The 15,290-nt window shown below is 34.0% G+C and overlaps 1 protein-coding gene across 5 annotated transcripts in view; it reads left to right on the top strand.

The window, feature by feature from the left end:
* The window catches only part of LOC108684226, a 122,584-nt gene that overhangs the window by 90,835 nt on the left and 16,459 nt on the right, over nucleotides 1-15,290 (top strand). The window lies entirely within an intron of this gene.

Below are 15,290 nucleotides of genomic sequence, written 5' to 3'. Positions count from 1 at the left end.
ATATATATATATATAAAAGTCATAGACGGTTGTCTCAAATCGTAAGAAATTGACTAATTCTAATCAAGTATTCTCCTCATATTTGATTGTATTTGATTTCCTATGACTTAAGACTCCACGATCATCTATGAATTCTATATAAACGTCTATCTAAAGTCTATCCAAAAGATAGGTTAGATTCTATATAGTTTGCTTCAGTTACTAATAATTGGTTGATATAGTAAACTAGCAGTAACCACAACAACAAAATTTGTTACATTTACCCATCATCGATTAAAGGTATACGATTAAAGGATACTGGCTTGCTAAATTAATAAAATCCTTTCAGTGAGAAGAGAACTTAGAACTTTATTATTTTTTTCTTTTTTAGAGAATGCACATCTAATTGCTACATTTTTGGATAGAATACATATATTGTTGAATCTTCCCTCTTTAAGATAAAAGAAAGCTCTTTCTCTTTCTTTAGAATTTTCGAAGCTTTAGATTTTTTCCTCAACATTTCCTTATAATTATACGTTTCATGAGGGATATGCATAGAACTTCTTCTTTATTTCACGCGCAATTGGTAAAAGCAGCATCTCGGAAGCCTCGTACGTATAAGTTACGTAGAAAACCATTTTTTAAAATTATCTTTATCTGTTCGTTCAGCTGTAGCTGGCGACATCGATCTGTAGAGGCGCCACGTGCTCCTTAGATTTTATATGGGAGAGTTGGTCAAGAAATTCGTTACCCTTTTTTTACTTACCTTTCCACCAAATCTCTTCCTCTAAATACCCTGCATGCCGCTAACGACGCCAGCTCGTTACTTCTTTCGTGTATATCGCTTTCGATCACCTTGGCCTAAGGGGCCCATTCTCGCGTTAAAATTGCTCCACCTCCACCCCCATCTTCTTTCTACAGTTTATTCGCGTTCCTCCGATATCCTCTCGCCTTCGCCGATCGAGAATAGGATACGGAACTCTGAACACGATTTGCCAAAAGTTGTTTAAAAAAAACAGAAATAGCAAGGTATGAAAAAAATGAATAAAAAAAATATAAATAACTATTATTATTTATTTATCAAAATTTTTATTGCACGTAACTATTATTTATGAGATACACTTAACTTTATCTTTCGCATTTAATTTTTTATGATACGATAATGTGAATAACGATAGTTTTAACAATAATTGATACTTTAATCCAATATAATGTGGATGATTTATGTTAATTCGATCTTAGATATTTCTAAGCTATCAATATGCGTCTCGATAAAATCTTATTATTAGACGACGATAGTTAGCTCCTGGAAGCAATTGCTTCAAGATCGCGACGTAGTCGTATAGTGCTTATCGCCGTAAATGTGCATGATCCACCGATATCACTGTACCGGAACAGACCGAATATTACCGGCACAGCGATAGTATATCGCCGCATATCCCGTAGGAGGATCTCAGCGCAGATAAATTCACCTTGGCCAGAGCGCCAGAGGATCCGTGGCAGGATCGAGAAGGCAGGACTTCGTAGGCGTAGACGATCACCGTGATCCACGATTGTGTGAACCAGGATCATCCTTTACTTCCGATAGGATCGCGCCCCCCTTTCTCTTTCTTCATCTCCCTCACGGCGGCTTCGGGCTATCTACGCGTCGTCACTTTGTAACGCATATTTTTCTCGCGCCTGCATCATGTAATAATGTTCCCTTTACCTTTATCGGAAGATAATTTGCAGAAAAAAAACCTAAATTCTTACACACGCGAATTCTCAGGACATACTTTAGTTTTACATTTTTGAATAACGTATTTGACAAATTTTTTGATTTTAAATTTTAACAGAAATAAAAGTGATCTTAGATTTTGTTGGATGATTATTAATATAAAAATCAAAAAATTGATGTTATTTGATTTGTAATTCTTTTTTAAACCTCTCGTAAAATAAACGAATAAGTTTGGACTTTTTTATATACGTGCTCAGTTTCTACGGTGGAAGTGAACAGTGTTAAAAGTGACAATTAGATCGATTTCCACGATGGATATAATTGCCTTTGCACGTGTTATCGATTTCACAAACAAGTTCAAGTAGACAGTGATTACGTCCGCATACCTAGACAACGTATCGTGAATAAAATGACATCCGGAAATTAATGAGCGACATATAGGGAGAACGAAGGATTCTGCCGTCAAGATCGACAAATCCTGTCGTCCCATCGTCGACACGGAACAAATGCGCGCGAGTTGTCGAGCGAGTACTTCATCGATCTATTTATATCGATCGTATGCTGTGAACTGGTACGAGAATAGATCGAATGGAGATCGATGGTCAGAGAGGTTTGCCTCTGAGTACGGCAAGAAGACGTCTTCGTTGAAATGTGATTTTTAAACGAAGATATAACTTAAATTGAGAAGCAAGAAAATTAGCAATTATGAAGTAAATAAGAGTTCAAAGAGCAGGCGAATTAAGTGAAATCTAGGAAAGATGCGCAATTTTTCGGACGGACACGATGGAACACATTGGAGTAAATTTACATGGTTGGAGATCAAGCAATCGTAGGACTCAATCGAATGCGGAATCTTTCTTGCGAGGAAACCGGATACAAACACGCGAGAAGCATCCACGAAGACACGTGGTCTTTCTCGAAAAGAAATGAGATGCAGCCTTGGCTGTATCTCGTTCCTTAGCCATCGTCGTTGAGTAACTCGGTGAAACATAGCGTTGTCGCTTATTTCACGTAATTGCTGGTGTTCCTGGCAGGCAGACTCTTCCGAGGATATGCGATTCGCGCATCGGATCATACGAAGCTCGATCACGCCAGCGGCAAATCGTCCTCATTCCTGAAACATTTTTATCGCTCATTCAATTTAGTGACGAGTTTATTTACTCTTCTTACTAAAAACGCCCATAGCGACTTGCTTAAAGAGGAAAGAAATAGCGCGCGAGCTTATTAAACGTTTATTAAATATACATTTCTCGCGCGCGTCGCTTGATGACAATCTTACTGCGAGATTGCCAAGCAATTTTAGAGCCATCAGTTGAATTAACATGCATAGTACTCTACGTGCAAAAATATTTTTTCTTTAAAAATAATTAACTTGTAGAGCAACTGGTATATACGCCGCCATATCAAAAACTTAATTTATTAAGTACTATTTACTATGTTTAAAGTAAACGAACTGTATCAATAAAAACTTTGTGTTTATTATTATTATTATGAAAAAAATATTAGAAAAAAATATATCCGAAATATATTTTTTATATATTAAAAAACTTTTTGAAACCCTTGCATTTTTGCCGTATATTTGCCCTTAAGGGTGAGATATATAGCTATTCATAGGAGGAGGGAAGGTATGTACGGCTCATAAAAAATTTATAAATAATACATATAAATAAGATGTAAGATGACATAATAACTTCTAAAATGTGTTTGTAAAGTTTTATTAAGGAATAGGAATGATAAATATGAAATAATAAATAATAATTACAATCTTCTTACATATATTAAGTGTTATGACATAAGATACATATTGTATTTCATATATTATATATATTTCATATATATTTCATATATATTATATTTCATATAATGCTTTGAGCATAAATCCTGCTCGCTAAAAATGCCGCATAACATGTCCCAAAGATGGGATATACAAGACAACAAACTAAACAAAGAATACGAAAGCAAAGCACTTGTATTTTGCTATACAACATGATTTATTATTCCACTACACGTATATATCACGAAATAATCTAAGTCTTTTACAGGCCCTATAGTAATCATTTTATGTAGACTTTAATTTATGATGGCGTTACTTATTACAGTGACAAATTGATTCAATTCACAATAATTTCATTAATATTAACAGTAAGAAACTGAAATCATAACACAATATTAATATAACATAAAGGCATGTAACAGAATAGTTGCGAAAAAATTACCCCCACTCCTATTTTTTCTGACTTCTGCGGCGTAAATCTCAGCGCGGCGTGTTTGCCAGAGTTACCCTATACTTATACTTATTCAATATATATTTATTAAAAATTAGAAAATGTTCCAATAATGTTTCCCAGAGGAAAAGAAAGTAATTTTCAACATATTTTAATTATTATTATTACCTAATTTAAGAAAGAAATAACTATATTATATAAAGAAATAACTTTATTTCATATTCTCTCGTTATTTAATAATTTAGCTCGGAAATCATCATACGACGAAATGAATTTTTTCTTCAGAGCGAACGATTAGCGTTATTAAAAGAACACACTGCGCTATTTTTACTCACATTCGTAACTGTGCGCCTATAGTCGCGTTCCCTTTAGAGAAAAAGGAATAGAAAAAAATGGAAAGGTTCGTTTTGTGTATAACGTCGCTTCTTTCAGTCTCGACGAGATCTAACCGTGCGGCAGTAGCTAGTAACTGCAGCAGCCTTTTACCCGGGGCTGCTCGAGTGCAATCTCGTATTCATGAATTCCTTGTACGTAGCCCTTCCTCTGCGTTCCTTCTTCGCCTACTCCACCTCCGCCTCTACTCCTCTGTTCCATGCCACACTGCCTGGTCCTCTATCTTTTGTGTACCGTATGTGCACTGTGCACGGAGAATATCTCACACGCAGAACTGGCGAAAGAAGTCGCTCGACATCAATCGGGGACGCGCGTATGATGATCGAAAATGCAAAGTATATCGCTTTTATACCTACTCGTCCATATAACAAATCGTTATTTGTATTGCTTACAGACAGAGCAATGATTAAATGGATATATCGTAATACCCTGCATATCTGTTTGTGTAGTGGATAGGATCTTTCGGAATTCAATTTGGAACACAAACACGAATGAACAACGAGTGCTACCAATACGGCGGCACTAATTAAAACAAGATATTTGTTCGTCTTTGCAATTCGTTCTCATTTACTTGGTCTAGATTTAAAACTTGATTAAGTCTAGAATGTTATAAAGAATGTTATAAGATTAAATCTGGGAATGTTATAAAAATTTCAAAAAAATAAACAATAGTAATAATATGAATAATTGAATAAATAAGTCTTAAAAATTAACAAAACTTATTGGTAATAATGCCTTACGCCGTTTTATGAATTATTAGATTATTTATTATAGCGATATTGATTAATTTATAATATTAATTATATTTCATGGTATATTATTCCATAATTCATTTGTTTTTCATGTTACCTTTTGCATAATGTGATGACGCATTGCATGACATATTTCAACATTTCTGCGTGATAAAATATTGATTTTAATTTATTTTTATATTGTGCGAGATTAAATTGACTGCAAGCATGTGCAAAGCAATAAGCATTGTTCATGAAAAAATAATTGTCGTGATATTGGAAGAAATTCTTCAGCTTTTTAAATTGAGTATATGTGCGTTGTATTCTTTCGTCAATATTTTTTTTATAAATATCACTCTCTTCTATTCATAAATTAAATTAATTTATATTTTGCATTTTGTTGCCAAATTTAAAAGCGCCAAAAAAATATAAATTTTTATTTATCTTATTTTATATAAACTCACTATTTATAGATTTCAGATATTTTAGAAATCGAACTTTTTTATCGATGAGTTATACGTATATAATTATACTAAAAAAGAAAAAAAAATTAAAGAAGAAATTAAAAATTGATGCGTTCCAAACAAATGAAAATAACAGCTGTAATTTAAATTTATTTTTTATATGACTTGTTTGTCTTTATTATTGAAATAGAGTTTTCCGATTATCGTAATGTTTCCTTTGAAATTCAATTATTTCAAGACCTTGATTCGTGTGCACATGTCGATCGTGCTCTGTTGTAAGATTGATCCATTGCGTCGTGTCCAAGCCTCTATCGAGACAAATATCTCGTCGCTATAAATAGTCTATACAAATGTGATTCTCTGGATGCCGCAGCGACATCAAGTCGTACCACAGAAATAAATCTCTCGCGTCAGACCTCGATCGAACATCCTCCTCTTCGCCATGAGCCTCTTTGTCATTCGTCATAGAGTCGCCACAATTAATTATGTCAAACGGCAATCGTTACACGTACTTTTCTTTCATACATTATCTCGTATCATTTCAGTAAAAAATAAATCAGTGGAATTCCTAGGCGAATGATTTCGCGTTAACAAATTGCTTTTGTGATAAGATATCGCTACACAGTTTTTCCTCTCGTTCGTCATATCTTCACTGTTGAATTAGTTAAATAGTGCATTATATACACACACACACACACACACACACACACACACACACACACACACACACACACACACACACACACACACACACACACACACACACACACACACATATATATATATATGAGGAATGCATAATTTTTTTTAGTGATTATTTTTATAATAGTGTATTGCTGATTTTTGTGTATTTATTGTACTTTGTTTTTTTTAACGGATGTAATGACGCCAAAGATTCTATTCTTTACCGATAAAAGAAAAAAAGATTTATTAACGTCTATATACATAGAAAAAAGTTTTTTGTGACTATCTATAATTACGGTTAGTATAATTATAGTATTACTGCTATAATAATAATTGTACAATATATAGTTGGCACTAAAAATGACTACAAATTATAGTTGTGATTTCCAAAATAATTTGATTACAATTATTATAATTTAATTATAATTCAGAATCATTTTGGTGCTAACGATAAGGTGTTAAAAAAAATCATTCTACAATTATTTTTTAACAGAGTTCCGACTACAATTTTTTCAATTTTATTTTTTTATATAAAAAATGCGGAATTTCTTTTTTTATTTTTATAAGGAATTGTAGAACTATGAGAAAAAAATGCTATTGGAATTGTTATTATTTCTTTCATATTAATAAAATGTGCTAATTTCACGATTATCCAAGAGTGGGATTTGTGAAGTTAGCGACATTCCATTAATATAAAAAATAATATAAAAATAATATAACATAAATATAATATAAAATAATATAAAGAATATAAAAAAAAAATAATGAGAATATGTTCTGGTAATACTCTCTTTTGATAGTTAATGTTTTATAAAAATAAAAAAGTATTCTGCAATTTTTATACTAAAAATCCAAATTGAAAATATAACATATTAACTTCGCGAATCTAGAATATTTCTCCTTTAAAATACAAGGAAAAGATAATATTTTCACTTTTGGCTATAAATCCCGTTAGTAACATTCAACGTTCTACCAATATATAATTTGAAAACAAAATTCTAACAATTGCAAATTTTAATATACTTTCGATACAGGGTGTTAAAAAAACTGTTCAGTATTTATATGATACATGATAAACATCATACTTAGTAAAAAAAGCTTTAGTGAATGTAGGTCGAAAGCTCAATCGTTTCTAAGATATAACAATTTTGTATCATAATTGATTGTAGGTATCATAATTGACTTATTGTCTTTTCTTGTTGTTATAACGTGAAAAGAGAAAAATTGAGATAAATATTACAATAGTCTATTTGGAAGAATTATATTCACAGATTCAGTGTGCGTGCGTGTGTGTGTGTGTGTGTGTGTGTGTGTGTGTGTGTGTGTGTGTGTGTGTGTGTGTGTGTGTGTGTGAGAGAGGGGATTTCCCATATCTCCTACAATCGTAATGGCTGGTCGATGTCAACTTAGTCATACCTAGTGAAATTTTTTTGTATCTACACTGAGAAAAAAATATAATTAATTTTAATAAATATTTAATTAGCAGCATTCAACAAAATATTTATTAAAATTGATTATATTTTTTTTCAATGTACTATTTAAATACTGAATAGTTTTTTTAAACATTCTATATACATATATTTGACAGGAATAGGATATTTGTACATAGAATTATTATTATTAATATTATAGTAATAATAATCATAATTATGCTACCATGTAATTATATTAGTATTATATTAGTCACAAATACCAAAAGCTTCTCTTTCAGTGTATAGTATTCTTTTCAAATTCAAATATCAAGTTTAAATCGAATTATTTGTATTACATTTCAGTTTTTTGATAGGCTGAAAAAATAATTTTTTGATCTCGTAATAAAATTACTGTGAAAACAACGCGAGAACCCGTCAACATTCCATACCGGGTAACGAACTTCCCGCTGTTAATTGACAAAAATTCTCTGCCAAACGTTTCGCGCCGGCTGCCAATATCCGCTAATTTGCGAGTCGCTCGGCTGACTTTCCGCATTCAGAGCCAACGAAATGCGGCTCTTGCGCGCAGTTTGTCGGTGTAATTTCCAGTTTGATTAGCCGACACCTCTGCGCAGAGCGTATATACACGTGCTGCGGGACCACGCGCGCGTTTCCAAGTTATGTACGAATTGCTGCTAACGATGTAGTTAACGGTTGATTAAAATCGAGATCCATCCATTTCCGCGGAGGTAGTGAGAATTTTGATCTCTTTACCTAGAGGGGAATGTCGAAGTTTACTATGCTGAAGCACGGAAACGTATCCGCGGCACGAAACGAGTCCGATAATCGCCCTATAATTCAACGCGTGCCGAATCGCACCAAACAGTATAGTGGCTATATGGTGGCACAAAAACCTTATCGCGTACACCAATTTGTCGGCAGTGAGCTTTATTTGCTGTCACGTTGTATAAAGTCCAGGTAACAGAGATAAAAATACTGAAAGATGTTATTTATTTTTCGTATCTGTCAATTTACGTCACTAAATATTCTCAACTTTCAAATGGTAATTGCTGTCGTACCTTCATTATCTCGATGCAAAAAGGAATGGCTATTAATTCGAGAGTAAAATACGAGAGATTTTTCTGCATATTTTATTCATGCATATTTTATTCAGCCGCCTAAAGAATTAACCCAGGACAATTTATCGCTGTTGCACAATACGATAAAGATATGACTTGTAGAAAGTGTAATTTGCCTAATAAAACACACTTCTATAGCTAGCGTTAGTGATCGAAATATCGTCGCACGTGGAGCCTGTCGGCCTCCGGAATTGATTGCCAATTACCGGAACGACGCTGACTCGATTCTGCGATCTAGAAAATTGAGTTACTTGACGAAATTCGATTCGACGGCGAATATGGCGACAGTCTTGAGACGAAAATGTGATGTCATGTTAATCATATCTGTAAGTTTATTCTTACAATTTTTTTTTCTTGATGCCAAAAGACGCGAATCTGGGCGTGTTATTTTTATACAGATAAAAAAGAAACATATTCGGTGCACTCGAAATTGCTATCGTAATTCCAAGATAATGAATGCTAATTATCGCGCGTGATGAATTAATAAGAACACGATATCCAAGTATCATTATAATAAGATGCGCGAAAAGATTCTTTAGAATTCTTATTCAGGACAGTGAAAGTGTGTACATTGATTCCGTTCTCAAAGAGAGTCAATTTACATGGCTTTATTAATGATGCATGTTACATTAGTTGGTTTTTATTTATATTGCTGCCATGAATCATTATAAATAATCAGACTATGTAATCGCTATTTTCTAATTATATCAACTAATTAATGAACATCTGGCTACCATAACTTCGTAGAATTTATTGTGCACACAATAAACATCCAAAAAATAATTTTAATTGATGCGAATCGCATTCATATAAAATATATTAATGTGAACGTCATAATCGTCTTGTTTGAGATTTTAGCATCTCGAGTTCACTTTTTATACGACGCTAATAATAATAAAAAGACGTTTTTTTACGCGGTTAAGAAATTAAAGTACCCTTTTTGCGATGTGATTCAAGGAAAGGATGCGATAATTGCTGTTAAGCGCCAATAATAGTGACCGGTGATGAAACCGGAACCAGTTCTATAATAACCAGTTTGACGTGAGACAAAAAGCGACGACGGGCTTAAGAATCAATAAAGGTGCCTAAAGGACTTTTTCATTTCACAGCGATCTTTCCGGAAGAATAGATTGTTCCTTTCCATCTCTTTTCCTTACTTTTTGATCGACAGTTCTTCACTCGTTTCTTCATCTTCTTACTTCAATTTTTCGATAATAAATCGGATATATCGGAAGCTCCTTATACATAATTGCAATTTTTTATCGGTTTTTTAAATATCTTATTTAATTTTTTTAAGTCGAAGCTTTATAATTTATTTTACAGATTAAGATAAATGAGTTTCCTTAGAAATTCTAATATCTTTTTGACTTTAGCAGTTGCAGCTGCTATGTATTGAATTAAGATAAATTACATTGCTAACTATCGATATTATGAATGTAATTTAATTTTTTTTAATTCGATCAACAACAAATCTTAGAAGGAAAGATCTATTTCTAAAGATCTATTTGTAATATATACAAAATTATAACGCACTTGCTGTTTAATTTTAAACCAAGGCATCATTATGAAATATTTTATATAATGGCTTATATTAGGGAATATGTATTAATGTGTTTTTGAAGTATAATGATAAAACAATCGACGCACTATCAAGATATTCAATTAGGCATCGGCTAATATTAACGTCGATAATCATTAAGAAATCGCTCGTTATATTTTCCACGAGATAAATTGTTTATCTTATCGAGATTAGTCATTAACCTTTGTTCAAAAGTTGAATCCATGGTGGCTTATGGGCTCGATATCGTAAGATCTCTCAATGCAGCATGGTAGTGCGTCGATCGCTTTTGCGATAATGGTGTGAGTCAGCTTGATGGACGCGGGAGAAGATGCTTGAATAAACTTCCAGATAAATATTTGCGCTTCGCAGAATGCCTTCGCATTGTCGAGCCGTAGGATCCTACGGATCGTTTCAAATTAAACAGCGGCCTTATCGCGCATTGTCAGATCAACCGGTATCTTCTATCTTGATAGTCAATGATTATACAAAAGTTTTGCTTTCGATTAAAAACTATGATTACGATAACTGTGTCAATTAATATTATAATGGTAGAAAATTTATATTATTAACATCCAATATGAAGAAAGAAATCTCGTGATATCGTGACATGTCATATTATGACATGTGTAGTAATTAATAATTTTGATTGACAAGATTATCGCTAGTTTTTATTCCATTAGGAGGTCCAATATCGCACCGATTTTGTTCACTTCCAGCTGCGCATGATCACAGAGTTCACAGTCGAACGTTTACTCGAAACCCTTTCGCGATGCGTGGCCGTGTAAGCCAGCGGATGCTCAAAGAACCGCTATTAAAGTCTCGATGACTGCTTTTTTCGATGCGTCCCGGCAATTTGATTTCGTATTCCACCATGGCCGCCCCGTTTTACCCTCTCTTTTTCTCCGTCGCGTAGTCTCTCCGATGCGTAGATCGAAATTTTATGGGTCGTATTTTCTCTTTAACGCCGATGCTGTGTCCGGCACTTCGGATGATTCTACTCGCCTTTGTGTCCGTCCTCCACCCTTTCCTATCTACTCCCTCTGTCCTTTACCTTTCGCCTTCATTTCGTTCTTTCGCCACTTACTGCCTTTTTGTACGAACGATCATAAGTTGTCGTTGTCGTGTCGCGTGGATCAACAGATGTACAGATGTCTCTCGGGGAAAGTGGAATAAGATCGAATAGCTCAAATTCGACAGGTATTTACTTTCGGATGAATCAAGGCCCACTTCCATAGAGAAATAGAGAAATGAGCAAATGATCAGATTTTATAAGCGGAATGTCTTTTATAATTTGAAATATATTAACTCTTTTACGATACTTTTTAGTAGAACATACGTGGGCCTCGGTTCGCCGGTGTGGTTGTCAGTCGCGGAGAAGAACAATTCGCAGAGTCAACGACGAGGATGCTGACGATCGGTCGCAAGAGCGAGCAGAGATCGCTGGCACGAAGGCAAAGACGCGCCCCAAGAAGACGAAAACTCGTTTCGTGCTTCGTTGCGAAGGTTAAAACCGTAACGCTCCTATCCGCCTTGCTCGTCGCCGCACTGCTCGTGTGCGAGCGAACGCGAACGCGGGCGCTGGCCAGGCCAAGCCGAGCTTAAACATCGGCGAGGCTGGCCCCCCCTCGCCAGACCGCAATTACATCCCATAAAGCACGATTGAGACACGGTTCGGCCATTATTCTCCCATACAGGGCCGTACAAAAGAGTCCCGCCGTTTAACGCGGCGACCCTCTTCTCGTGCATACTTCATCTAGGTCGCGGCACGCGCAAGCACGTGCACGTGTTCGAAAGGAAAAGAGGAAATGGCACTGAAGAAAAATTTACTAAATTTTAATTAATACTTGTTTGAATAGCACTAACTAAATATTTACTAAATGTTTATTTATTTAGTACGAGAACCGTTAATTTAATTTAAGTATCATTTTTTTATTGAGCAAATATTTACTCAATAAAGTAAATGTTTTTAGTTAACATTATTAAAACAAGTATTTATTAAAATTTAGTAAATTCTTTTATGCGTCCGAGATGTACCAAGAATATTTTTTTCTCTCGAATTCTCGATAGTATCGGTGATATTTCAACACGGACTACAGAAGTTGCCTTAAAGAGCGATCCCATGCTATACACAAGCAATTGTTCATACTTGAGGATGAGATATATCTTCATGGAAGTGTATCCTTCCTTAGAAATTAATATATCGTGCAGAAGAGAGAATTTTATGATAAAATCGGGAAATTTCTTTAGAGAACGTGTACAAGGAGATTACTTAAACAAGAGAAGGAACGATGAGGTCCTCAGGACTTTGCCTTTCGAAGGGGTCGGTTCTTTATGGCTCTCTTCTTTATGGCGAGTATCGTTGAAAAACGTTATGAAGGAGGCAGGATGATAATGGTAATCAATTCTTCTCGATTCTACTTTAATCGTCGATCATTGACTTTTTCCACTCTTGATTCCTATGACCTTGCCTCTCATCCGTTCTCCTGGTAATCGAAGAAACTCGCGAGGCACGTTTCACTATGGTGCGATTATGCCGCCTCTTTGGACTTTATGAAGCAATTACCGCGGCACTAATTAGAGTAGGAGCGCCGGTTTGGCAGGACTGCTTCATTTTTGTCCAGGATGTCATGAGTGACAGAGGCGAACCACTCGCGAACCATTCATCGAATGAACAATGCTTCCGTTCCTGTGTAATTCTCTTTCGCTCCTTGAAATTATGCGTCTCATCTTACTCAATTTACACCAATTAGGCAAGTTTGATCTTACGCATTGATCATATAATAAATTAAGGTAGGGTGCACTGAAAAGAGTTTCTCGAATCTATTATAATTCTATTTAAAATAATCAGAATTTTAATTGACTTGAATTCTCTGATTTGTCCATTTTCAATCAGAAATTTTTCTCAGTATGCGAATCTAGATTTTTACTAGAAACGCGCGTTTTCCTTGATTTAATTTATTTAATTGATATTATGCTTTTTCGTAAATACACATTACAATCTAAAATGTATTAAAATTATTAAAAGATAAATTTTTTGAAAGCAAAATTTATTGTAAAACAATAGAATCAGTGTACGAGATCAGTATAAATTCTTCATTTCATTAATATTATTAATATAAAATTATTAAAGATTCATTTTTGATTTTGATATTTGTCTGGACTATAATTAATATCAGAGTTTTCTTTCCTTTTTTTTTCTTTTTCTTTGCGATTAACGTTTTAAGTGTATTAAAAGTTATCCATTAATTTCAACATAATCGACACTGATTCGTTGAACGTCAAAGAATGGTCTAATTTTTGACTAAACCTATAAAATGTTTGAATTTAAATATTTGCTATATGATGAATTTTTGTTTTAGTGAGTTACCTTCTATTGTTTTACAATAAATCGTTTTTGCTTCCAAAAAAATTTATCTTTTAATAATTTTAATACATTTTAGATTGTTATTAGAGTTTGTTTTTATATAATATTATAGTTTTCGTTAATAGATGAGATGGCTCACTAAAATGAATTAATTTGAAAGAAAAAAATTTTTTTTGTAATGTACAACATCATACATTTCTGAGGATGGCTCAAAAGTGAGCCGAAATATGTAAGTGGATTAATTATTAATAAAATTTTGTTAACCATTTGATTTGCATAAGAATTACCATGCTTGACTCCTATGTCCTGTTGTATCCAATCTTTGTGTATCATTAAAGAGTCTTTAGCAATTAATTTATCCCTAAAAGAAGATAAAAAAATTATTCTTTGACATATATAATAGAATAAATGTATGTAATAGGAAAAAATAGCTTAGTTATTTTTATTAAAAAAGAATATGTATTTGGAAATTGTCTTGTTAAGTAGAACTTTATTGTAAATCTGATACTATAAGTCTGCCTCTTCATCTTTTTATTCATTCGCATTGCAAATCTCAATTTTGACGTCCCACGATGAAGCTTTGCGGGACGAAGGAAACCAAACCACTGACGAGCGTGTCACGGACGCATCATTGAGCCGGCTTCGCGAATGGAGAACGAAACGAGGACGTTATATTACTTGTAAATATGAACCTTGAGGAAAGCACATTAAATACAGCCAGAGGAAACCTCTAAAAATGAATACAATTGCTGTTCTATAATCCTGTCTCGAATGCGCTATGTTGCACTGTTACTCTTATTTTGATCAAATATCCTTATTTAAAATCTTATATCTTAAGATGAAAAAATATCCTTATTTATATCTATATCGCTCAATGAGCGATAAAAAATCGTTTGATTCTTCGTAAGATTCTTCGCTGTGATATGATTATTAAAATAGATATCTTCATTGTAAGATAATTTATCGATTGTGAGTGTCTTTAAGTCGATGCTCTCTATGACATATAAGAAAAAAAAAACGTTGAAGCATCTGCTACTAAATGTTCACATCCGTTTTCTCGCTCGTCAGCTGCCTTTTTTTTCGCATTTCATAACTTTCCCATGGTCGACCACCTCCACCATCGGTACGGGAAGGTACGGAGACTCCCATTCTTTTTATGTACGAAACCTTTAATTTGGCACGTGTTGCACTCTTGGCTATTGTTGCCATGATTGTCGGGTTGGCCTGACTGTCTTCCTTCGCATCGTCGCCGATCTTTCGCGTGGCATAAGTGGAATATATGGTGATAATATGCGGTTCTCGGAGGTGCATGGCACGCGCGTTCTTTGACGTTGCTTTTCGCCTATCTCGAGTCGTTACTCGCTAAACGTTAAATATTATAATATCGTGAAAAAGAATGTTCCGCTACCATTATCGAATGTCATAAATACTATTAATATAATCGAGAATTGATTTTCTCCGGTCCTTGTTTGGTATTCATAGAGAAAAAGTAGTTTGTCACATTATTCTCTGTGCCTATGAATACTAAAGATATTGGCCTAAGAGAATTTTATAATAAATTCGTAAGAACTGTAATCACACGTAATGAACAATGTATATCTTTTTAGAGAGTTTAAATATC

This window comes from Atta colombica, unplaced genomic scaffold, assembly GCF_001594045.1.
Source record: "Atta colombica isolate Treedump-2 unplaced genomic scaffold, Acol1.0 scaffold127, whole genome shotgun sequence".
NCBI classification, from domain to species: domain Eukaryota; kingdom Metazoa; phylum Arthropoda; class Insecta; order Hymenoptera; family Formicidae; genus Atta; species Atta colombica.
This window is presented reverse-complemented; position numbering and strand designations above follow the sequence as displayed.